The sequence below is a fragment of the Canis aureus genome, chromosome 2 (genome assembly GCF_053574225.1).
Source record: "Canis aureus isolate CA01 chromosome 2, VMU_Caureus_v.1.0, whole genome shotgun sequence".
Lineage (NCBI taxonomy): Eukaryota > Metazoa > Chordata > Mammalia > Carnivora > Canidae > Canis > Canis aureus.
In genome coordinates, this window is record NC_135612.1 from 83,953,959 (window position 1) to 83,981,546 (window position 27,588).

Below are 27,588 nucleotides of genomic sequence, written 5' to 3' on the forward strand. Positions count from 1 at the left end.
AGCAATTTTCTAAAGTTATTTTAGGAAGCTCACAGAGTCTCAAGAAGGGGTATAAATCTACTCTGAGGCTCAGCAATCAGATGTGCCCAAGCAATAGGGCTGCCAGATTTAGCAGATTAAAATAAAGATACCAACTAAAATTGAATTTCAGATAAACAACAGATACTTCTTTTCTTAAAGTAAAAGTAACAAAATATTTTGGGCATACTTATAGCAAGAAATTATTTATATGAAATTCAAATTTAACAGGGCATCCTGTACTTTAACTGGCAACCCAACCAAGCACATGGGAGGTTTGCTAATCACAACATATGTCACTGTTTCTAGACATCTATAATCAAAATTAAAAGCCAAAACCTCCACTGTTGTCTCCCTTGAAGAACCAGATGGATTTTATAATTCGTTCGTTAGATTTATTCTCTCATATCACTCACTGTTGAATCTATTTTGTTAGTTCATCTGGTGGTAAAAACTAAGTCATATGCATGAATCTCAGTTTTACAGGAGCCTGGCCATGCAAGTTTTCTGTTTTCTGACTTGGGAAGATAAGATTCACAAACTGGACAATTACAAAATAGAGAGAAAATTCAAAGGTAAAGGGCAGCTAAACAAATGAATGGCCACTACATTCTGCACCTGGGAGTTGGAAATGTGAGTCTAGATAAATTAGATGCAACTACAGTGAGATATTTGTAATGCAAATATTTTAAAGTTAACTAATAAGTAGTTTATATTAAAGTAATAGTTAAAATATCTCTTTTCTAATTCTCCCACATTGGCAAATTATTCACCATTCGTGGATTGTCAGATTTCTCCATTTTAGATCGTTCAATGAAGAAATATTATACCAGCTCCCTGAAAATAATTTCCTAATAAAAAACCAGTTAAGTCTTTAAATGTGTTATTTTCTTACAAATGTTCAAACTCTTTTTCTAACTCACTTAGTTTTTAGATAAAAAGAATATATTATACAATTATGGGAAACTCCTGGACTCTTCTATTTTATCTTTGTACAGTGCGTGAATGGAGCATATATGGAGTTTTTCAAAGCAAGCCTAGAGGGTTTAGCATTTAAAGATTTGAATCATGACTATTAGCTCACTGTGGCTTTACACTGGAATGTTGTACCTCATTCAGGCAATTCGTTTCTACAGTATCTTATACTCAAAATGGTTTTGCTTAGAAATGAAAAAAAAATGTCTTCTAATTATTCCCAAGTCAAATACTGGCTGCATGATGGTTAGAGATATACACAATTCGGATTTAAAATATAACTAGAGGGGATCCCTGGGTGGCTCAGTGGTTTAGCACCTGCCTTCGGCCTAGGGCGTGATCCTGGAATCCCAGGATCGAGTCCCACATCAGGCCCCCTGCATGGAGCCTGCTTCTCCCTCTGCCTGTGTCTCTGCCTCTCTCTCTCTCTCTCTCAATCTCTCTCTCTCTGTCTCTCTCTTTCATGAATAAATAAAATCTTTAAAAAATATTAAAAAATATATAACTAGATGTTATAAAAATTAGAAAGTATCACATGGTCCAACTATAAGTAGATAGGGATATGAAATATTAGGAAAAGTGTTGAAAGAGATGTGACCACTCAAAGTAGAAATATATTCACAGGATAAACTCTCAGAAAATGAAAGTATTACTGAGACCAAGTCTTTGCTTTATGTCTGAACCACCTATTTATTATTTGAAACAAGAGTTGGAGAATAATATTGAGACTTCAAAATACCAGTTGACATAACATAAATTGGGTGATTATTATTCAAACATATGATGGATAGATAGTATAAAATAAAAATGCCCGCACTTTTCCGCTATTGTGCCAACATCTCCTGCAATGCGAAGCCATCAAAAGCTGGAGTCCATTTCCCCACCTCATTGAATCCAGGCTGACCTTGGACTTGCTTTGGCAAAAATAACAAAGCTGAAATGACAGTGATCTTGGTCCAAGTCCATTAAGAGATATTGCACATTTCTGTTCATTTTCATGGATCTGTGCCACCATCATTGAGCAAGGCTGGGCTATCATGCTGGAGAATGATCATGTAGACCAGAGATAGGTCATCTCAAATGAAATAATTTTAGACCCAAAAACTCTCAACTTACCAACCAGCTGACTCATACAATTATATGAGACTCTAAGTATAAGTACATTCAGTTTTTTAATATTTTGTTACAGCTCACTGATTCTCTATTTTATTTTTTGTCTTTTTTTTTCTGTTTACCATTTTGTATATACTGTTTCTATGTCTTCAAATTCAATGATGTTGTGCAGTGTTTAATCTCCTTTTGGCCCAAGGATATTTTATTTCTCATCTCCAGTAGTTTGATCTGGATATCTTTATATCTTTTGCTTCTTCCTTTAGCATGCACATGCTTTCCTCTATTCACTTGAACATATGGAATATATTTATAATAGCTTTTTTATCATTCCTATTTAGAATTCTATCATCTGTGTCAAACCTAGTTCTACTTCTATTGACTGATTTTTCTTCTCATCAGGGGTCATATTGTCATATTATTCATGCTTGTTAATTTTTTTGAATGCAATGGAGAATTTTATGTTTTTGGTATTGGAAGGATGTGTGTGTGTGTATGTGTGTGTTTCTTTAAATATTTTGAGGCTTCATTCCATGATGCAGTTATTTGGGAATAATTTGATCCATTATTTCCAGGCTTGCTTTTAGACTTTCTTAGGGAGTTCCAAAGTAACATTTCACAAAGAGTGAATAATGCCCAAGTACTAAAGCAGTTACCCAGATGTTCATTTGTTTTGTTTATTAAACTTCACATATGAGTGAAATCACACAATATTTGTCTTTCTCTGACTTATTTTGCTTAGCACAATACTCTCTAGCTCCATCTATGTATCTATGTTGTTGCAAATATCAAGATATATATATATATATATATATATATATATATATATATATACCACCTCATGTCTATGACATTTGGGCCTTTCCATAATTTGGCTATTGTTGATAATGCTGGGATATACATTGGGGTACATGTATCCCTCCAAATCAGTATTTTTGTGTATTTTGGTAAAAACCTAGTATTGCAATTGCTGGGTCATAAGGTAGTTCTATTTTTAACTTTTTGAGGAAACTCTATACTGTTCTCCAGAGTGGCTGCACCAGTTTGCATTGTAATCAACAGTGTAAGAGGGTTCCCCTTTCTCCATCTTCTTGCCAATACTTGTTGTTACCTGTGTTGTTAATTTTAGCCATTCTGACAGGTATGAGGTGGTATCTCATTGTAGTTTTGATTTGTATTTATTTCCCTGATGACGAGTGATATTGAGCATCTTTTCATGTCTGTTAGCCATCTGAATGTCTTCTTTGGAAAGAGTGTCTATTCATGGCTTCTGTACATCTTTTCACTGGATTATTTGTTTTCTGGGTGTTGAGTTTGATAGATTCCTTATAGATTTTGGATACTAACCCTCTATCAGATAAGTCATTTGCAAATGTCTTCTCCCATTCTGAAGGTTACCTTTTAGCTTTGTTGATTGTTCTCCTGAGGTGCAGAAGCTTTTTATCTCCATGACATCTAAGTAGTTCAGTAGTTTTCTCAAGCATTTACTAGAAGCACTACATTCTACATTCTACTGGAAAGTCTGGTAAGTGCAAGAAGACATACAGAAAATAAGTTTAAAGAGCTTTGAAACTGAAATAAAACTCATAATTTTTAGATAACATAGTTGTATCTGCAAAACAAAAAAAATAGTACGAATCAATGAATTTCAAATGTTACTATTTCAAAAACAACATAAAAAAGTTATGTCAACATACGAGCAACAACTAGTAATTTAACATTTTTCTTTTTAACTTGTAGCAAGAATTACTATCAAACTCCACTCATTGGACTGAGACCCTTGTGGTATTAGCAAAGACTTGCCTGTCATGTATTACACTGCCTACACTCATGAGTTCATTGGCTAGCTAACAGCCTCAACTCCACATTTTAACAATTACAGTAGTAACTGAATTCTTATAATTATAATTCTTCTAGAGACTACTCCATCTAACAACAGAATACATATCTGTCTCAAGAGCACATAGCACATTTACCAAGATAAACCACATTCTGGGCCATAAAACACACTTCAAAAAATTTAAAAGAACAGAAACCATATCATGTCTGCTTTCAGACCACAATAGATAAAATTAAAAATACAAATATAATTTAAGATCCTCACCTACATGGAGATTAAACAATATCTTTTTAAAGAATACATAGGTCAACAAAAAAATCTCAAGACATATTTTTTAAAAATTGAACAAAATGAAAATAAAAACACATAAAAATTTGTGGGGTGCTTCAAAAGGAGTGCTTAAAAGACAATGTACAGCATTTAATGTATATATTAAAAAAGAAGAAAGATCTAAAATCAATAATCCACTTTAACTTTAGGAAACTAGTAAAAGAAAAGCAAGTTAAATTCTAAGTAAGCAAAAGCAAAGAAGGAATCAATATTGAAGCAAAAATCTATAAAATTAAAGTTAATCAATAGAGTAAATCAATAAAACCAAAGACTGGTTGTTTGAAAAAACTTATAAGCCTCTCACCAGGCTAAGTAAGAAAAAAAGAAAGAGGACACCAATCACTAATATCAGAAATTCAAGAGGTTCAGAAATTACTATAGGTTCTATGGACTTTAAAAGAACAGTAAAGAAAACTATGAATAACTATACACCCGCAAATTTGATTGCCCAGACAAAATGAACAGATTTCTTAAGATATAATTTATCTAAACCCATACAAGAAGAGATAGATGATATGAATAAGCCTATATCCATTAAAGAGGTTGAATCAAAAACTAATAATCTTCCTAACAGGAGCACCAGACCCTAATAGTTTCACTGGTGATTTTTCCACTCATTTAAGGAAAAAATTCATGCCAATTCTCTATAATTTCTTTCAGAAAATAGGACCAGAGAAAATACTTCTTCCCTCATCCTATGAAGCCATCATAACCTTAATACCAAAACCAATGATAGTATAAGAAAACTACAGAGCAATAGCTCTCATGAACAGAGATATAAAAATCCTCAACAAAATATTAGAAAATTGAATCCAGCAACATATAACAAGAATTATACAATATTACCAAGTGAAATTTATTACAGCTATGCAAGTCTGTTTCAACATTCAAAAATCAATTAATGTATTCCATCACACCAACAGGCTACCAAAAAAATCACATGATCATATTTATAGAAGCAGAAAAAAACTTTAGCAAAATCTAACATCTATTCACAATTAAAGACTTTCAATAAACTAAGGTTAGTTTACTGAACTAAACTAAAATAGGGAATTTCAAAAAAAAAATAAAAATAATAAAATAAAATAGGGAATTTCCTCAACTTGATAAAGAATATTTACCAAATAGTCCATAAGTATCATCATACTGAATGATGAATTTAAAACTTTTCTACTAAGACAAAGTACCCCTCTCACCACTCCTTTTCAAAACTACTGGAAATTCTAACTACTGCAATAAGGCAAGACAAGGAAATAAAAATATAAAGATTGGGAATGATGGAAAAAACTGACTTTGTTAGTAAATATTATAATTCTCCATTTAGATAATCTGAAAGAATCACCAGAAAACTCCTAGAACTAATATGCAATTATAATAAGTTTGTAGAATACAAAGCTAATATACAAAAGTCAATCACTGTCCCACATGCCAGCAATGTATAAGTGGAATTTGAAATTAAAAACACAATACCACTTGAATTTGCACCAAAATATGAGATACTTAAGTATAAATCCAACAAGACATGTAAAAAATCTATATGAGGAAAACAACAAACTGTTAAATAATTTTTAAAAAAACTACATAAATGGAGAGATACTCCATGTTCATGGACCAGAAGACACAATATTATCAAGATGTCAGTTCTTTTCCAATTTATTTCTAAATTCAGTGAAACCTTAATGAAAATCTCCATAAGTTATTTTGTGAATATCAACAAACTGTTTCTGATTCTAAATTTTAGAGGGAGAGGCAAAAGACCCAGAATAGCTAACATAATACTGAAGCTAACATAAAGATGGAGGATTCATACTTCTTGACTTTAAGACTTACTATAAAGCTAAAGTAATCAAGACTTAGTGTGGTATTAGTAAAAGAGTAGGCAAATAAATCAATGGAACAGAGTAGAGACAAGAAATAGACCCACATAAATATGATCTGTTGATCTTAGACAAATGAGCAAAAGAAATAAAACAAATATTAAATATCTTTTCAAATAATGGTACTGGAACAAGTGAGCATCCACATGCAAAAAAAGTGAGTCTAGACACAGACCTTACACCTTTTACAAAAATTCACTCAAAATGCTTAAATGTAAAATGCAAATCTGTATAACTGTTCGTAATTAATATAGGAGAAAATCCAGATAACTTGAATATGATGATACCTTTTTAGGTATAACACCAAAGTCACAATTCATGAAAGGGAGGGTTGATAAAGTAGACTTCACTAAAATGTTAAACTTTCTCACTGTGAATGACAATGTCAAGAGAATGAGAAGACAAGCCATGGACTGTGAGAAAATATTTGCAATAGATGCATCGGATAAAGGGCAGTTATACAAAAATCAACAGTAAAAAAGTCAGAACTGGATTAAAAAAAAAAAAAAAAAAGAGCCAAAGACTTTCATAGACACCTCACCAAAGATATACAGATGGCAGATAAGCATATGGAAAGATGCTCCATATGAGATAACACCATACATTTATTGGAATGGCCAAAATCCAGAACACTGACAACACCAAATACTGGTGAGGATGTGGGCGACAGGAACTCAGTCATTGCTGGTGAGAATGGAAATTGATATAACAACTTCCCACTAAACTGTGGAGAGACAGTTTCGTGATTTCTTACAAAACTAAATGTACCCTCACATATGATTCAACGATTGTGCTCTTTGGGATTTACTCTAAGGAGTTGAAACCCTATATACAGATGTTTATAGCCACTTCATTTATAATTGCCAAGACTTAGAAGCAACCAAGGCATCCCTTGGTAGGCCAATGGAATATTATTCAGCATGAAAAAGAAATGAGCTATCAATCTGTTCAGAGACATGGAGGAGTCTTAAACGTCCATTACTAAGTGAAAGAAGCCAACTTGAAAAAGCTACCTTCTATATGATTTGAATATATGACATTCTGGAAAAAGCAAAACCATGAAGGCAGTAAAAAGAACAGTGATTGCCAGGGTGATTGCCAGGGTATTTGGGAGGAGAGAGGGATGAATAGGCATAGCCCATAGGATTTTCAGGACAGTGAAATACTTTTTATGATACCATAATGATGGATACATGTCATTATCTATTTTTTTTAAAAAATTCATGGGCCATAGCTAAGAGTGAACTGTAATATAAATAATGGACTTTGGGTGGTGATGATGTGTCAATGTAAGTTCTTCGCTTGTAAAAATCATGCCACTCTAGTGGGGGATGTTGATATTTGGGAGGCTATGCATGTGTGGGACAGAGAGATATTTGGGAAATCTCTGTTCAATTTTGCTATTTACCTTAAATTGCTCTAAAATATTGCCTTAATTTAAAAAATAATACTTCTTATAATAGCACCTAACCTTACTAAATAGCTAGAAATAAATCTAAAAACTAACACACGTAATTGAAAAGAATTAAATTAGCCCTAAATTAATCAATGTATCTAACATATTAATGGATTGGAAAACTGGCTATTGTAAAGATATTAATATTCCAAAATAAATACCTATAACTGGATATTTTGAGCTTTAACTCATTTAACCTTATATTAGGGTTACAGACCCCCAAACTAGTCTATAGTTGGAATTCAAACACATAGATTCATTTTGTTTTGAAATTTGTGAGGAAATATTACTTATAACTAGACCTTGCAGTCTTTTTTTTTAATTGATGATATACCTTGTCCACATTAACAAGTAGACCAAAAAAAAATGTTATTCAATTGTTTGAAAAACCTCTGTATTATACCCAAAAGTTACATGGTGACCTATCATCAAAAATTATTTTTAATGAAGTCTCCACTGACAAATCAATTTGATCCTCCATCAATATTGTTCAAATCAGAAATTGAAAACTGATTTACAAAAGGATTTGTTACACAGGTATTTGAATCATTCATTTTCCCAACATCTACATCAATATTGTGAATTGTTCCTGTGGTGCCTCTGAGATTTTTACATCCCAACACAATCTACTATAATAAATTAAAAGTAGATTAGAGGTTTTCCATTCTTTTGTGAAGTGTGAGAAAGGTGATTTTTAAAGGGGAGATGGAAAATGCGAATCTGCATAATGATGTAGGCACTCATAGATTAGTTGTAGGCAAAAGGATATACAGAAGAGGTGAATGTGAGTATTGAATCCCTCACCACTATTTGTTTCCTTGAAACTCCTGGAATATTTTTATGCACTCCCAGGTGTAAACATATGCTGGTTTTATGCCCACTGCACTAAGATAAACTGTGTTTTCTTCTGCTTTCCTTAGACACCTCACTTCAACTCACTGAAATAATCAGGATCTTATAGTAGGCAAGGGATTTCTTCCCATCAATACTTAATTCACCTGAAGGCTGACGATAATTTTGTCCTGAGGTGACGGAAGAGGCATGTTGAGACTTTGGAATTGTTTTTAGCTATAAGATACTATTTTAAAAACACCCAACGTCAATATTCAAAACCTGATATAAATAAAAACATGAAAGGCTTTCCTACAGTTTGAAGTTGAGGAATATGTTGTATGTGTTTTCTCGTAATTACTTTCAGATACACTGATACTTGTATATGTCAGTAGTCAGAGTATGTGATATATGACGCTGTGATTGTATGAGATATAATTATCAACACAACTGAAATTATTTATAAATTAATTAAGCACTAAGCTGTTGGTTTCCAAATATTGCTATGCACATAAATCACCTAGAGAGTTAAAAAAATGAAAATATGGTTTTTGACTCATTTCAAATCCATTGAATCAAAATCACAGTGAATAGAGGCCACATAATTCTTAAACACTGGCCTGCTTATATCCATTTGAGAATTATTCCTCAGTGCTACATTCCCTTGTGATGTGTATATATATATATATATATACAATTATATCAGAGATATAATTATATAAATATACATTTCCTTGTGATGTGTATATATATACAATTATATCAGAGATATAATTATATAAATATACATATATATATAATCATGCAAAAAATTAATTGTTCAGTAATTTTCAGGGAAGTGTTTCTTCCACATGATACCGATAAAGTCATAGCAAATTACTTTATTATGTTTAAGCTAACATACCCCATCATGCATTCTATTTGCTTCTCTAGTGAATGGACAATTGGTCTGAATGCTCACATAAGTCAATGTTAAAAAAAAAAGGTCAAAATATGTTTTGTTTAAGAGTATATAAAAGCATATTGGTCTTTTATTAGTAAGATTATTATTCTCTCTTAGAGAAATAAACGAGTAAAGGTTTAACTGTGCTAATAACTTATTAAAGAAAATCAGCAAGAATTGGCTTTGGAAGAGGGTGTTAATATCTGTCATTCTCTTTAGTTGACAATTCAATCATCTTGACCTCAAAGTACATGTTTATGTAACAAGTTCTTGGTCTCTTGTTGTTGTCTTGATAAGCATGTAGGTCGTCACATTATGGTTGATTTTAAGTGCTATGGAGACTGTTTCACAAAAGAAATTGTCACTACTTTCTATTTAAATTGGGGTCTGGAAGGCTATGTGTAACAGCGTACCTGATAATTGGTTCTATTATGAAGCACTGTCAAGGTAGATTTTCCAAGTACCAAACAAAACGCTTAACACTCATTTTCAGGCAAAAACTGCAACGTAGTGCTTCGGCAGCAAAAAATCCCAATTCTAATTGCATAGAGTAAATCCAATTATGCCTTATATAATCCAGATACTAAAATGACACTCGGGGTATTGCCTATGAACAATGTGTTGTTATCCCATGTTTGGAAGAGGAGGTGGGGAGAGTACAATTTATTTTTTAGCATGACTCTTACAGCATAAATTAATTATTTCTAATAAATTAGATTAATAATAGATTAAATTAACAAAGTGTCTTTTCAATAACTCAAATAGTGGATTCAGCTTTGTTAGTGCTTTCATAAATATATCATACATTTTTTAAAATATTTTATTTATTTATTCATGAGAGACACACAGAGAGAGAGAGGCAGAGACACAAGCAGAGGGGGAAGCAGGCTCCATGCAGGGAGCCCGACGTGGGACTGGATCCCGGGTCTCCAGGATCACGTCCTGGGCTGAAGGTGGCACTAAACCGCTGAGCCACCCCAGGCTTCCCAATATGTCATACATTTGACATTCAAAGCTTTTGAACTTTTTCCTAAATCAATTAAATGTCAATTAATGAAGTTCAGATTATCAGATTTCTACCAATATCCCCCCTATTCCCAGCCCCACACATACACCAGAAAACAGAAAACTTGAATGCACTTGTATAGGTCATTCTCACTGGGCAGTCTTGGGCAAAAGATTCAAATTCTCTAATCCCCAGTTTCTTTATCAATAACATCTAGATAATATTTAATGTGCCTTGTGGGGTCTTTTGAGGCTTAAATGAGATTATACATGTAAAAAGTTTAACAAGATGCCTAGAGCATGCTACATGTTTAATAAATATCAACTATGATCTGATTTCAAATTGTGAAGTATACTTGCATTCTACAAATTGTAATTTTCAGATATATTCATATAACAACTCATTTTTCAATGCCTGCAACATGTCTCCACTTCTTGGTACTTTGACATAAAAATGAATGAAACAGACTCCGCTTGCCTTGGCTATGTTCTGCAGAAGCAGAGCCAGAGGTGGGATTTATGAAAATGATTTATTAAAGAATGCTTTTAGGAAAAAGTCATCTAAGTGTAAGGGGTATAAACCTGGAAAAGGAAGAAGCTATGCAAACAGCAGTGCTGGAGAAGGTCTAACTCTAGGCTGACTCCTAGGGTTGGTGGCGTTGGATCCCCCTAGGGTCCCCCTAGGTTGAAAGTATCCATTGCAACAGTGTTGTCCCCCCTTTGGTAAAAGTGCTGGGACTTTGTACCTTGCCATAGGTAGTATTTTCAATCGCCCACCAAAGACTTTCTGAAGAAGGCTACAGTCCTAAGCCCTAAACCAAGGGGAAGAGGACAGATATTGACCATACCAATCGAAATAGTAGAAGAGTCTCAGGCGAATAGGATGAGGCATCCCCATCAGTGCCCTCTCCACTACCCCTATAATCAGTTCCAGTCCAGGGAAATGGGCAACTAGGCAGGATAGTGATGGAAATCATTTCAGTTCATCTCGAAAAGTCTCTGACAGAGTGCCAGTCCATACTGCTTACAAGTTTTCTCCATCCGGCTGTTTTACACCACTGAGCCTTTGGCCGGCAAAGCCTCACCACCCACACCCTATCTCCAGCCTGCTCAGCTCATACTTTTCTTTCAACACTCAGCCTAAAGCATTATTCCTTTCTGGAGAATCTCCCTGACTTCTATCTCAGCCTCCTTCTACATCTGCTAAAGCAACCTATTTTAGTCCATGTGGGCTGCTATCACAAGAATATCATATACGGGGTGGTTCATAAACAACGATTCACTTCTCATTTAGTCCTGGAGGCTGGGAAGTCCAAGATTGAGGTGCCAGCAGATTTGGTGTCTGGTGAGGCCTGGCTTGCTGGTTCTTATACTGCTATCTTCTCACTGTGTCCTCACATGGGGGAGTGGGTAGAGACTTTCTGGGGTCTCTCTTCTAAGGTCACTGACCCCACTCATAAGAGCTCAACCTCATGCCCTAATTACTTTTCAAAGTCCCTCCGCCACCAAACACCATGACATTGGGTCTAAGGATTCAGCATATGAATCTAAGTGAGGACACAAACATTCTCTCCATACTATCACCTGTGTACAAAGTTCTCGCAAAGACTTATCACACTTTATTGTAGTCACTGGTTGATTTTTTTTCATTTTTCTAATTCAACTGAATATTCTGAATGTAAGAACAGTATCTTCTTATTCATCTTTGGTAAGCTTAGCTTGATACTTATACATTTTAAACAGCTTAATAAAGGTTTGGTGAATGAATAAATAGATAAGTAAATAAATACATTAACATTCCCTGTGGGACGCCTGAGTGGCTCAGTGTTGAGCGTCTGTCTTTGGCTCAGGTCATGATCCTGGGGTCCCGGGATTCAGTCCTGCATCAGGTTCCCCATAGGGAGCCTGCTTCTCCCTCTGCCTGTGTCTCTGCCTCTCTTTCTGCGTCTCTCATGAATAAATAAAACTTTTAAAAATAAAAAACAAAACAAAACATGCAAACATTCCCTGTGTCACTATGCCAATGTATGATTATACCTAAAATCTTTCTCAATTTTATGTGAAGTGAACCTATTTATAGCTAGACTGGCACATGATTTTGGATTTCATCGTATGGTATTCATAGTCACATAGTCACTCAGTGCCCAGAAGGTGAATTCAATTCTTTGAAACTTTTCTGGAACTATTTTCATAGTTCTTCAATGCATGCATTAAAAAGGGGGAAAATGGTTTAAAAAGGGAAAAAAAAAGAGAAAAATGTTTTCACTAGAATTTTCTAAGATGCCCCCCAAAAACAAAGATAAGGTAATTACAAAACAACAACAACAACAACAGCAACAACAACAAAACAGGAGATACCATCAAGAATAAGCGGGGTGTTCTAGGATGTTACTTGCTAGAAAAAGCTTCTGCCTAAGCAATGAAAAAAGAAGGCATCTTTGCGTTTCTCTGAGAAAATTTCTGCTTTAAATTCCCTTGGAAGTGTAAACTCCTTCTCAAGAGGTAATTTTGTTTTGGTTTGGGTTTTCTTTTGTTTGTTTGTCTGTATATTATTTTATTGGAGTTTGATTTGCCAACATATAGTATAACACCCAGTGCTCATCCCATCTAGTGCCCCCCTCAGTGCCCATCACCCAGTCACCCCATCCACCGACTCACTTCTCCTTCCACTACCCCCTGTTCATTTCCCACAGTTAGGATTCACGAGAAATAATTATTTAACATTAATTTCTGGCAGGCTTGTCACAATAAAATGAGTTCAGGCTTTATACTCAAAAATTTATACTCCAAGAAATTCCAGTAAATTTATATAAGGACCTTATATTTCTATGATCCTGTGAGAACTTACACCCTATTTTCAGTATGTCTGTACTTCTTTGTAGGCAATTTCCATATGCTGCCTTATGTAATAGTCATTTTTTTTTTTTTTTTTTACAAACTTGATATCTCCCATGCAGGATTCTAACCATGCATAGGACCAAGAGCATTGATTAGCATCCAAGAGTCCATAAGATGTGTTTGTTGAGTTGAACTGACATAGATAGTGATCAAACTGAGCCATACTATTTTTAGTCAAAAAGAAGTTTTGAATAGGCATGAAAATGACTCTATTTGTGCTTCCTTGGCTTGGACAGTGCTGATTGGGCTTGAGGAGGAGTCTCTGAATCCTCAAGAAACCTTAAGAAAGCGACTCAAATGCTTTCTTCCGTGCAAAAATTGCCAGGCTTCAGAATGCTAATTATCCAAAACAAAATGTGCACTTTTGGCCACAGCTGACTCAGCTGAGGATCCATGAAAGTGGGGAAAGCGCATGAGGCTGGAGTTGATAAAAAAAGAAGGCATCCACTTGGACCTGGCTTGGTTGAAACTACACAATTGGAGTCTTCCTTGTGAGCAAATCAAATCCTCTTTTGAGGAAGCCCGGATGCTGGGCCAAAAGAAATGTATCTTCTTTGGTTTGGCCACGATGTCAACCAAAACTCAACAGACTTACCTGTTCTTTAAGGTAACATATATTTGCTCCCTTATGACTATCTAGATTTCCTTTTTTTACCAGGACAGCACCCATATTGGATTAGGGGCACAGCCTGCTCCAACATGACCTCATCTCAACTAACTCCGGCTACAATAACCCGATTTCCGAACAAGGTTACATTTTGAGGAACTGGGAGTTAAGGCTTCAATATATAAATTGACGGGAGATATAGTTCAGGTCACAATAAAGCTCTTTCACTTGGTTCATGTGCCCTTTTGACTTACCCCCTGTCCTTGTTGCTGTTCTTTTTGTTCACTTATTTAGAAGTCCTTTATCTCTGGTGCCACAAAGATGTTCCAGACTCTGTAAGACTCTTCAGGCTGATCTTGTATGTTACCTGCCCCAAGTCTAGAATCAGCTATTTCTCAGAAGAGTCCTGGTTCCTTTTACTGGAGAATGCCATTAGAAAAAAGATCTGTGTGCTGGGCATCCTCTTTGCTACTGGGGTGTCATTTTTTAGGTCATCTGAGAAGGCAGCACAAAGAAGAATATGTTTGTATTCTGACCCCTGTATATACTCCTATCTATCAATATTACTGCATTTGTATCTATATTAACTTAAATATAAGTTCTTACTGAAGTCTCTAACCTTATCCCATTATCACATGGATTATTCTGGTCGACCCCTCCTTGATCTGTCACCTCCCTCACCAAAGCTTTTACTTAATTGTTTATTTCCGATATACACATACAGCAGTAGCTAATTGTCAACCCACATGCCCTTCAGAAATCATTCTATCGACTAGACTACAATGGTTATGTGCAGTCTCTTGCCTTTTATCTCACAGTCTCCATTCATGCCCCAAGTTATTTAGGTCACACTTCATTCCCTACCCCCTTTAGCGAAGTTGTTTTGTATATTTTTAGTGCATTTAACTTCTCTTATAATAGTCTCATCCGTTCCTGGGATGCCCGACTTCCTAAGTGATTTCTTTTTAATTTGCATATATTAAAGTTCGATGTTATGATATGAAGTTCTGTGGGATTTGACAAATTTGTACTGTCATGTGTCCCTTGTTACAGTTTCATACAGAGTAGTGTCACTCTCCTAAAAATTTCCTGTATGTCACACAGTCATCCCTCTTCTCTTCCCCTCAAACAACTTGGGCTCATGATATTCTTACTGTCTACGATTTTGCCTTTCCCAAAATGTCATATAATTGGAATAATATAGTTATGGTTGCCTTTTTAGGGTAGATTGCTTCTTTCACTTAGCAATATGCCTTTTGAAGTTCCTGTATGTTTTATCATGGCTTGATCTCTCTCTTTCTCTCTTTTTGAAGATTTTATGTATTTATTCATGAGAGACACAAGGAAACAGCGACATAGGCAGAGGGAGAAGCAGGCTCCCTGTGGGAAGCTTGATATGAGACTCGATCCCAGAACCCCAGGATCACAACCTGAGCCAAAGGCAGATGCTTAACTACCGAGCCACCCAAGCATCTCCCCTTCTTTTTTTTTAATTTATTCGAGAGAGAGTGTCTGGGGTGTGGGCAGAGGGAAAGGGAGAGAGAAACTTAAGTAGACTTGGCACCCTAATGGGGCTTCATCTCTTAACCCTGAGTTCAAGACCTGAGCCAAAACCAAAAGTTAAACCCACTGTGCCATCCCGTCTGTCTCCCCACCCCTATTTTTTTGATTATTGACTAACAGTCTATTGCAACAATGTATCACAATTTGTTTATCCAGTCACCTATAGAAAAACATCTTGAGCACCTCCATTTTGGGGAAGTTATTAAACTTCTATAAACATTGATGTACTATAAGCATTTTGTGTGGACATATGGTTTCAAATGCTAAATGTGTAAACATATGAATGCTGGATTATATGGGAAGACTACATTTGGCTTTGTACAAAACTTCCAAACCATTTTGCAAACTGGCTACCATTGCTACCATTTTGCATTCCCACCAGCAAGCAGTGAGAGCTTCTGTTGCTGCGCATCCTTTCCAGCATTTGGTATTACCAGTTTACTGGATTTTGCACTTATAGTAATTGTGTAGTGGCATCTCATTGTTATTTTGCAAGTCTCTATTGATAAATGGAGTTGAGGATCTTTTTATATGCTTATGTACCATCTGTATCTTCTTTGGGGAGGTTTCTGTTCAGAAGTTTGCCCATCTTTCAAGAGCACTTTTTTATTGTTTAGTTTTAAGATGCCTTGGTGTATTTTGGGATATTAGTCCTTTATCAAATATGTGTTTTGCAAGTATTTTCTCTTGTCTTTGGTTTGTCTTTTAATTTTCTTAACAGTGCTTTTAGTAGCAAAGACTTTAATTTTGATAATGTCCAACTTATTTTTCCTTCTTCACAAATTGTGCTTTTGGTATTGTATCTAAAAAGTCATCACCAAACCCAAGGTCACATAGATTTTCTGCTATGTTATTTTGTAAAAGTCTTACAAATTACATTTTACATTTGAACCTATGATTCAAAAAAAATAAAAAATAAACATGATTCATTTTGGTTTAATTTTTGTGAGAATTGTAACATCTTTGTCCAAATTATTTTTTGCATGTGGATACCCAGTAATTCCATGACCATTTGTTGAAAAGACTATCCCTTCTCCATTGAATCGTCTTTGATCCTTTTTTGAAAATCAGTTGACTCTGTCCCTGGTCTTTCTATTCTGTTCCATTCATCTATATATCTATTCTTTTGCAACACCATGCTGCCTTAGTTTTTGTAGCTTTATATTAAATCTTGATTTGGAGTGGTGTCAGTCCTACTGCTTGGTTCATCTTCAATATCGTGTTGACTATTCTGAGTCCTTTTTGCCTCTTCATATAATCTTTGATATCCACAAACTGATTTTGATTTTGGGATTGCATTGAATCTATAGATCAATTTGAGAAGCATTGCCACATTAGGAATAATGAGTCTTCCAATCCATGAACACAAAATATCTCTTCATTTATTTAGTTATTTGATTTATCAGAGTCCTATAATTTTCCATACGTATGTCTTATAAGGATCTATAAATCTTTTACATTTTTGTTTAAATATTTCACTTTTGGGGGCTAATGTAAATGCTACTAGATCTTTTTTTTTTTTTTAATTTCCAATTCCAGTTGTTCATTACTGGTATCTAAGGAAGCCACTGACATTTGTTTTTGTTTTTGTTTTTGTTTTTTTCCACTGACATTTGTATATTGATCCTATATTTTATGCCCTTGCTAAATCACTCATTCTTTCTGATACCTGGATTGTCTGTGGTTTGGTTTATATCTTGAAGTATTTCATGCTCTTTCACCACAATCATCTTTTGCATCTGGGATAGTCCCCCCATAGACCAATCATGAAACTAAATTAATTATGAAAGTCAGTCTGCTCTACTTAATTCAATTAAACTTAATTGCATGATCCCTATATTCCTAATCATGCTCACCTAAGGGATGTGTTACCTTCATGTTTTTAAACAGATTTTCTGAGCCAAATCATTTTCACAAATATGACTCTCAGAAAAGACATTTTAGGTACAAGAAGACCGAGGGAAATCAGATTTATCTCATTAACCTAAAAGTTTGTGCCAAACCTCATAATGATTTGTGAGCTGCCCATAAAGCCTCATTGATAATGGAAACAATTCTGCAAGAGGGACTAGCATGTGAACAAATTGCAGAACTGACTAATTATAAAGGTGAAACAACATAGAGTTAACTTTTTGTATTAAGCCATAATAAAAAGCATTAAAAATCAAGCTTCAAGCTTAAATTATGATTGTGAAAATCAGTATATAATCACATTTAATGCAAATGCCCTGATATAAATTACTGGCATAAGACAGATTGCACTGTTTTCCTATAATATGCAAGTGTAAGTAATTCCTGATTTAGAAATTAAGAACAGTAGCACTGCTAAAGAACTCAAAATTGTGTGATTTAATTTGTCTCAAAAGACAAGGAGGTTGTATCATTTGACCAAAAGTTACATGGCCAGTGAGTGGTAGAGACAAAGTTGAGATTTAATCTGTATACCATTATGCTCTTTCACTCAATTCATGGAGTACACATACACATGTAATATACACATATATGTACACACATAAACACATGAATAAATTTATATATATATAAATTTTTAAATATATAAATTTTATACATATGTATGATTTCTCTTATGGAAATAGTAATTTTGCTATGTAGAGTGATAGGTGGGTCAATCTATTCTTAGAAAATTAACATAATTGCATCTTTCGAGAAATTGGAAGGTGTCAGCATAGGCTGTCATGATCAACTGTGTGCTGTCAAGCATGGACCATGCCCAACAGTTAACTATCTTTAGAAATCGCTAAGAAGGTGGGTTTTGTAACACTCTTTTAAAACTGGATCTCGGGATCCCTGAGTGACTCAGTGGTTCAGTGCCTGTCTTCAGCCCAGGGTGTGATCCTGGAGACCTGGGATCAAGTCCTGCATCGGGCTCTCTGCATGGATCCTGCTTCTCCCTCTGCCTGTGTCTCTGCCTCTCTCTCTCTCTCCGTCTCTCTCTCTCTCTCATGAATAAATAAAAACAAAATCTTAAAAAAAAAAAAACCCGACTCTCCTGTGTTGTAAAAAAAGCAATATTAAAGGTAGGGTTGAACTATGATCTTCCTGAATCTTGACCTTCCCATGAGCACAGAGAAAAGCAGAACAGGGCTGCTAGGCATGAATACTGGGTCATCCTAACCATCAAGTGGGAAACACATCAAGTGTTCCTTTCCCTTTCTCCCTCACCACCAGGTCACTCATCGATATTGCTGTGTGAAGGGTGTCTGCTCCAGAGCTGGAGAAAGACTCTGAGTTGTTCTTCAACCTGTACTGAAGAAAGGGAGACAGAACAACCCAAAGTGAACCAAAAGGTCCCCCAAAAGCCCCAAAAGGCAAGGTGAAATAGGCAGATTTCCACTCTTCTTTCATTGAAACTTTCAGGTTTGGCATGCTTTCCATTTGGGAACCTGAGCACTTTGTCAGAACCTCACAGCCAGAAATAAAATAAATTATTACTTCTGAGGCCAGGTTTTAACAGTGGCAAAGAAAACCCAAGAAGAAACAACAGTATTATAATTGGACGAAGGGCACTCGGAATCACTTTTGCACATCTGCTTCTTATAAGGATGATAAGCGCCTTACAAACAGAACAAAAATAAATGCAAATAATAATAGAGAACATTTTTTTCTTTCAGGAGATAGAAGGTGTTGATTTTTATTCTTTTTTTATTTTTATTCTTTATTAGAGTTAATAACATCTATGGAAATCTGGAGAATCTCAAAATGCGATGCTATGATTGAAACACTTTTTCTATTACATCAGGTTACAAATTTGTTTTACCAATTCCTAAACTGCAATGTATACATTATTGCTTCTGATACACAGTATCCAAATTCCCTCTATTCATTTAGTTCCCAGTTGTTGTCTTTAATTGAATTTTTATATCAAATAAATCTATAAACCAACCGACCAGGCATAGCTTTGGTTTCAGCACTTTAAATCTGAAGCAATATTTCTTCTATCAGATAAATATGTAATAATTTCCTATCTTAGGAGATAATGTAGCATGGCAGCTAAAAGCAATAACTTTGGAGTTAGATGACCTGGGTTAAAAACTTACTTTGAGCTCATGACCATTTTGAACATGGGGACCTGTGAGGGACCTGATGTGGGACTTGATCCCAGGACCCCGAGATCATGAACTGAGCCAAAGGCAGACACTTAACCTCTGAATCACCCAGGCATCCCCCTTCCTTAAACTTTCTAAGCCCCAGTGTCCTTATCTATGCAAAGGGAATGATAATAATAATATCTGGCTCTTAGTTTTGTTATGAGGGTTAAGTTCATGTATGAAACATATCTTTTACACATATGATTGCCCCTTCAATACTAGTTATATTTTTCATTATGTGTAAACATTATCCCACCTGCAAAACTGAAAGGCTATTTACAAATAAATAAGACACCAGGGAGACCTCACTGCTTTTAACTCATTAACAAAGAAGATATGTTTTCTTTTCAAAGAGTATGAGACGTTGGAAAATCAGGAATAATATAATACCAAACATGTTATAAGCATTCAAATCAAAGCTACAGAAGGGAATTTGGAGGGATATGAAATGGAACATGAATTTGCAAAGAGAAAGCATATTCAGAGGGTTATTAGAAGTAGAGGAGTGTAGGGTATATATTATTCTGAATTATTAAGCTATTTCAATTTTGCATTTGAGTTATGAAAATGCCAATGAATTAACTCTTTTGGAAATTGCTAGAAGTACTTTGGGGTTATTAACATTATATAATTGTGTACTTAAAGAGCAATAAGTTTTCCCTGGAGGAATAAAGAAAACCACTATAGTTAAGTGACTTTTTATTTCTAGTGGTATTAAGTTCTACACTATGAAGCAGAGATGCTCTGAATAGAAACACATAAAAGAGCAATAAGTTTGGAATAAAAACTTGGGTCTTTCCCAGTTCTCTTGTTGCCTACATATTTAATCTTTGGATGTTCCAACCCAAGCATTTTTGAAAATAAGAGACTTATTTTAATATAAAAGTTTTGGGAATATTAAACAAGATGACCCACGCTCAAGTTGTTTGCAAAATCCAAAGGGCTATATAAGCTAAGGTGCTATCCTCTGAAAATAAAATTTAAAACCCTAACTATCTGAAACCACCTTATAATATGATTTTTACTTTTCTCTCTTGGTTAGATACATTGCTTATTTTGTTCTCATTAATCCTTTGTGAGTCATCGGCATGACTATTATTGTTCTTGTTTTTAAGACTATGAAACTGGAACTTGAAGAATTTAAATGATTTTATTATTAGCATTTGGCCTGAAGTGCAGAGGCAAAATCAAAAAGCAAAGTCTTAAGATACAAAGTCCAAGCATCTGGCCAGATACCAGCTCCCACTTTCTGATTTTCAATAGTCTTCAGGATATGTTGAAATAAGGGGCACCTGAGTGGCTCAGTCAGTTAAGCATCAGCCTTCAACTTAGGTCATGATCCTAGGGTCCTGGGATCATAGGAGATGATGTAGATAATGCTGAGCAGGGAGCCTGCTTCTCTCTCTTCCTCTGCCTGCTGCTCTGCCTGTTTGTATTTGTGCATGTTCTCTCTCTCTCTCTCTCTCTCTCTCTCTCTCTCTCTTAAATAAATAAATAAAATCTTTATTGAAGAAGCTGGGATTGGCTGTAGACTGTCAGGCAGTACAGTCAGCCAGCTCCGGAGCTGTGGCTGGAAGAGAGCCAGGCTAGCAACGGACATTATTTAGTCACCATCAAAATCAGTGTTTTCCTGACTTTTATAATTGTTATCCACAAGAAGAACTATGTTGTACCCAGGGATCTAGAACACACTCATATACACAGTCATCAGAAACAAGCATTTTGTTGTTGTTGTTGTTTAAAGATTTTATTTACTGGACACAGAGAGTGCATGAGTATGCAGAGTAGCAGGCAGCTCAACCCAGTGGACGCTCAACCCACTGAGCCACCCAGGCGTCCCCAGAAACAAACATTTTGTGAAACAATATTTGTCCTTATAAGAAATGTGCTTGAATATTTTCTCAAAATATTTCAGCGCATCATTGGATTGTCAAGCATCTGTGTCTCTTGGTTTACCTTCTTTTCAACTTCAGTTCTCATGCTTATGCATATGCATTGGAGTGGTGCTGGTGAGGGTGACCCTGATGGTCATATTTCTGTAAATAAACGTATATTCTATATATAAATTCCACAAGGATTTCAAATGGTTGAAGAGTAATCTTACCAAGAATTAGAATGAGCTATCACAGTGAGCTAAGAATTGAAATGTCGATCAGAAGGCTTGTATTTTAAGCCAGGCTTAGGCCCTGATACAATCTTTGAGGCATCGATTATGACATAATCATCATAGAAAAGCTTTGGTGCCCTTTCTATTCCTTTTATGATTCTAAATTAGTTTTCTGAAATAAAAAATCTCAGGCAGCATATAAAGGATATTTTAATGTATACTAAATAACATACTCTATATACTCTACTACGCTGTGCTTCATAATGTATGGCATACTCTACAAACAGAATCTAGTATGTGTTTTTCTTTTTCTAGTTTATATAACTTTACATAAAAATGTAGGCTAACTGATTCCAAACTATCTTTAACCAGTACAAATTAAACACATGCTACTTAAAATACATTGTTTTCTTAATTTTAGAAAATTTTTGGATGAAGATATGTTTGTATATTAAGATGGAATAGAAGATTATAGTCCTATATAATACTACCACTAAAATTAGTGAATTAATTATTACTTGATGGAAGTATGATAAGTATTCAAAATCAAAAGTTATTCTCCATTTTAAAATTAAGTGGTTAGAAAAGTGTCTGTCTCCCAAAAGTAATATATGTATTTAAAACAATTCTAAATGTAATCACTGGAAGTATTTTTCCTTTCAAATGTTGAATTAAGTGATATTAGAGTTTTTAAGTAGTTATAGATATTCAAATAAGTCCCCCAAAATGTATGAAAAATGAGAACTTGATCTAGCACATATTAAACATATAAAGCTATACTGGTCAAATTAATATGATCTTGGTTTAAAAATGGACTAGAAATAGATACCAAGATATTATTATATTTAATAAAAGATAAGGTGATATTTCAATTCATTAAAAGGAAGATGATTATTTTATAATATTATTTTAAAAGTTTACTCATCTAGAAAATAAATAACTATGTTACCTATTACGTTATTCTATAAACAACAGAAAAATTATAAAAGTGTGCAAGACTTAAATGTTGACAAAGAATAAAAACAGGGCAGCCCGGGTGGCTCAGTGGTTTAGCACCACTTTCAGTCCAGGGCGTGATACCGGAGACCCAGGATCAAGTCCCATGTTGGGCTCCCTGCGTGGAGCCTGCTTCTCCCTCTGCCTGTGTCTCTGCCTCCCTCTCTTTCTGTGTCTCTCATGAATAAATAAATAAAATCTTTTAACAAATAATAAAAACAAAACACTACTATATAATTTAAGGTCAAGGACAGCTTCTTAATTAAGCTTCAAAATCCAGATGCTAAAAAAGAAAATATGTAGAATCAAAATATTTAAAAAAAATTTATAGCAGATTATTACATAAACCAAATCAAAGAACATAATATAGAATTGAGATGTAGATTTGCAATTTAGGTAAGAGAAAAAGAATTACTATTACATATCTATTGCTCTTAACAAATTGAGCAAAAAAGACATTAACCCAATTATCTGCTGCAGAGCACACATATAGACAATTCACAGAAGAGAAATTTATGGCCAATATATATTGTGTATATGCTTAAATTCACAATTTGGAAACACAAATCAAGGTGACAATGAGCCATCATTTTATGCTCACCAGATAAAATGAAGGATAATTACTGTTCCTTTGGGTGTGAGGTACATATCCCCTTATAATTGTGAATTGATAAGGTCCTTCTTAAATGAAATCTAGCACATCTATAAATAAAACTGAGTAAGAGTAAAGAAATAGTAGTGTTTATATATTAGAATCATACTTTTATGAAATGAAGTAATCCCAAGATTATCTTATATTAGTGTGTGTGAATATGTGTGTCTGCAGATGTGCCTGCATATGATTATAAAAACATGAAAAAGACAGGGGCACCTGGGTGGGTCAGTGGTTGAGCATCTGCCTTTGGCTCAGGTCATGATCCCAGAGTCCTGGGATTGGGTCCCACATCGGGGTCCCTACAGGGAGCCTGCTTCTCCCTCTGCCTGTATTTCTGCCTCTCTCTGTGTCTCTCATGAATAAATAAATAAAATATTTTTTAAAATGAAAAAAACACATTTTTTTAAAGTTGTTAACATTGTTTTTTGGTGGGTAAGACAGTTGGCATGGTTGGGAGGTGATTACATTAAGCAAATAAATAAATATACTAAGATTACTGTCAGCCCAAATAGGGCTTTGGTTCATAGTCTAAGTGTGATGAGAAGCCTTGGGAAAGTTTACATGAATAAACAGCCTTTTCTACAATTATAGCAAGGCTTTTGCTTGAATATTTACGTTCTGTATCTTGAGTTGTCTCTTCTGGTTCATTTGTGATTTTTAAGAGTCTATTTTCACCTTCCTTTCCCCTTCTCTGTCATTCTCATCCTCGTCTTCCCTGTAGTATTTTAAAATTCTTTCTTTCCACTTCCTTTCACCTGTTCTTCCCTCCCCCCTTCCCACTATCTTCCCTCTCCTACTCTCCTCTCTTCTCTGTTCATCTTTCTTTCCTTTACTTCCATCCTCCCTCTCTCTTCTTGACCTTCATCCTTTCCTTTCCTCCCCTTCCCAGAGGGACCTGTGTGTACCATGAACACAGGTGGTAGGGCAAGAGAGAGGATGGCAAATAAGCAGGAATGCAGGAGATGGGGGAGGTAATCTGGAAGCATCAGCATCCTTGGGGGCCAAGAAAGCAGCACAGTAAGGTAAGAGGGGTGGTGAAAAGCCAGAAGTGTGCCTTGGAGGAAGGAACTGGGACAGTGTGAGGTGAACCACAAGGATTTACCAGTGTGGCCAGTGGCCAAGGAGGCCAGTGGAAGTACGTGGAGAGTGAGGTGCCCATAAAAGAGCCATCCAATAGCCTAGAAAGCAATTTAGAATGAGTGCAGAGGCCATGGAAAGAGGTGGCTGGCTTGGATGGGAGATTAGTAATAAAGAACAAATATGTAAAATGATCAGATAATAAGTAAAAATATTGATTATAATGTGATCCAGGTTTTTCGATGTTAGAAAGACATTATAGAAATACAAAAAGGGGGAAGACTAGAAAGAAACCTGAGATGTTATGGGACGTCTGGGTGGCTATGTGGTTGAGCATTTGCCTTCAGCTCAGCGTGTGATCCCAGGGTCTTGGGATCAAGTCTTGCATCAGGCTTCCTAGAGGGAATCTTAAAAAAAACCCTGATATGTTGTGTTGGAAATGGATTTTAAATTTTAGTAAATATGCACATAGAGATACATACATAGGTTTATTTATTTATTTTAAAGATTTTATCTATTTATTCATGAGAGACACAGAGAAAGAGGCAGAGACACAGGCAGAGGGAGAAGCAGGCTCCATGCGGGGAGCCTGATGCAGGACTCGATCCCAGGACCCTGGGATCACACCCTGAGCCAAAAGCAGATGCTCAACCACTAAGCCACCCAGGTGTCCCTATACATAGGTTTCGATGTCTGTTTGGTCTTTTGATTCTGAAGAGAGATAATTTGGAGTTGAGGGTAGAAGAGTATCAGCTGACATTCACTCAGAATTCTCTTCTTCCTAATGATCTCAAAAGCACGTTATCTTTGTCTCAGTTGTTGGCAGTAAGTTGTAACTCAGACCAAGAAGGAAGGAAATAGTAGAGGCGATCAAACTTGAATCCTTATTTTGTCAGTTATCAGCTACGGCTTGGGATGATTTGAAGGATGAAATTGATACAGGGGAGCTTGGTTCTTGTTTCATAGAGCTGAAGAGTGAATCTCACAGACACAAGAAAGTGAGTAAAGTGACAGAAGTTTATTAAGCAAAGATACAGGGAAAGCTCTCAGAAGTGAGAGGGGTCCTGACAGAGTTGCCACCGAGGGCTTGTAGGGTTGGTCTTTTACTGAAAGCCAATCAGGGAACCTAAAATCCTTTTGACATTATCTATTGATGACACCATTGAGTAAGGACCAGTGATAACATTTTTAATGTTCTTTGGGGTTTGGTTCTTTGTTGGTCCCAGATGACTATCATAAAAAAGACACCCTCCCCGCTGACACCTAGGGCAGGGTGGTCTGGCTTGTTCCCTTATCTCTGGTTTCCTTACACCTCAGCATTTTGGAGATTTTTGTGAGCCTGCTTCCATGGCCCCCTATCCAGCCCTGCCTAACCCCACTGTCCCTAACTCAAAATGAAAAGAAATGATTAAATGAAAAGAAATATATTATTTATCTGCTCTTCGGATGTACTGAAGTTAAAACTAAACACACCACCTGATTTTCAAATAAGAATCACCTCTCATTCATAGATGGCTGGAGTTACCTAAAAACAGGGGTAAGGAGCATCACTTTGCTGGAAGGATGAGGCTCCAGGAGGTAAAATGATTTGATGGAAATCAAACAGCCAAAGAAGAGCAGAACCCTGGACCTGAGCTCAAGTTTCTTTCTCACTGATCCAGCAGCAAAGAACCATATTCATTTACTCTAATCCCAATATTTTCTGAAAACCAAAGGCCTTTTGCTGTAGGATTTAATCATCTTAATTTTTATTATTTAGCTAATTAAACACTTTGATGGCAAGGGTAAGATGGCTCTAATTGATGCAAGTTTCCCCGTGCTAAGCTTCATTCTACAATTTGACCTACAATACCCAGTACCCTCATAATACAATGAGGAAAAATACTGCTTTCGGCACACCAAGAGGAAAAGTCCAAACTGGCATTTTGGGATTTTCCCCTGATCATAGCAGTATACAGGCAGCACATTCTGACCTATCAAATTGGAGATGTGTGGGCTATTGAGGTATCATAACGAGAAAGTGTGAAATAAATTTCCCATTGAAAACATGTTGATAAAATGTTGGCAGGTAAAAGTTCCATAGCCTAGACAGAAAATGTCTTCAAAAATATCCGAGTGAATGGTCATGTTTCTAAGTTAACAAGTAGTTGCCGGAAGCCTCCCTTGATATCAGTAAACTACTCATCTTGTGGATTGCGTTAAGAATTGGATTTCTAAAGCAAAAATGTCCTGTGGCCCAGAATAAGTGCAAAGATGTGCCAATTTTTTTAAATGTCTTATATAATCTTGTTTTGATGTACACAATGCAGTCTGATCTTATAATAAGATCCAATTAATATGATGTTGACAATTGCTGTGTCAGGTAAGTAGAAGAATATTGCATGCATTTTTCACTTGACCAGAAGCTCATTATCTTTGCATATATTTCTTTGCTTTTATCATCAAAGCACATTAGTGCAGTAAAAGGAATGAATAAGATGGTAAAACACAATAAATAAAAGCATGGTGCAGAAGGTTAACAATATGCAATGGTAAAATACTATCACCTTTCACTGATTAGCATACATTTGGAAGGTATAAAAAAAACACAACTGCATAACAGAAGAAAAAAGTTAATAAATCAGTGTTCAGAATTAATAGTGATACAAACTTGGAGAAATGTCTAACATTTAAAACAAAAAGATCTTTCGAACACCTTTCTTCTCTCTCTCACACACACACACACACTGATTTGATAATAATATTCTTTAATTTTCTCTTTGAAACTTCACTGTCATTGCTTTCTTTATATTCTTTTCTCTGATTTCTTCTTTGACCCAACAGGCGATGGCCTCTTATATCTTATGTCTCCTTTCTCTTTTCTTTTCTTTCTTTTTTTTTTTTTTTCTTTCTGGGTGGAAGCTGTAAGAATCAGCTGAGCTATAGTGGCAGTCTTTTTTCTTAAAATCTAGGTCCAAATAGTATCACTATTGTGTTCTTCAGGAGTCTGTAGAATGAAGGGATTGGGAGGGCTACTGGGATATAGCTTCTTGCCCATTTGTTAGGCTGGCCTGGATGTTTCTATTATTATTTTTAAGTGGCACACATATAGTTAAGTATATTCTTCTTGTCTGATGTATTGCACATATACACACATGTACATGTTCACACTCAGACACACACATAACTCTAAAAGGAAAAAAAAATTACTG

At 35.4% G+C, this 27,588-nt stretch overlaps 1 non-coding gene across 1 annotated transcript; it reads right to left on the reverse strand.

Moving 5' to 3' along the window:
• Positions 1-3,835: 3,835 nt before the first annotated feature.
• Positions 3,836-3,983, reverse strand: LOC144303833 (small nucleolar RNA SNORA62/SNORA6 family). The gene has a single exon (XR_013370810.1). It is a non-coding gene; the product is annotated as a small nucleolar RNA SNORA62/SNORA6 family (small nucleolar RNA).
• Positions 3,984-27,588: the final 23,605 nt, after the last annotated feature.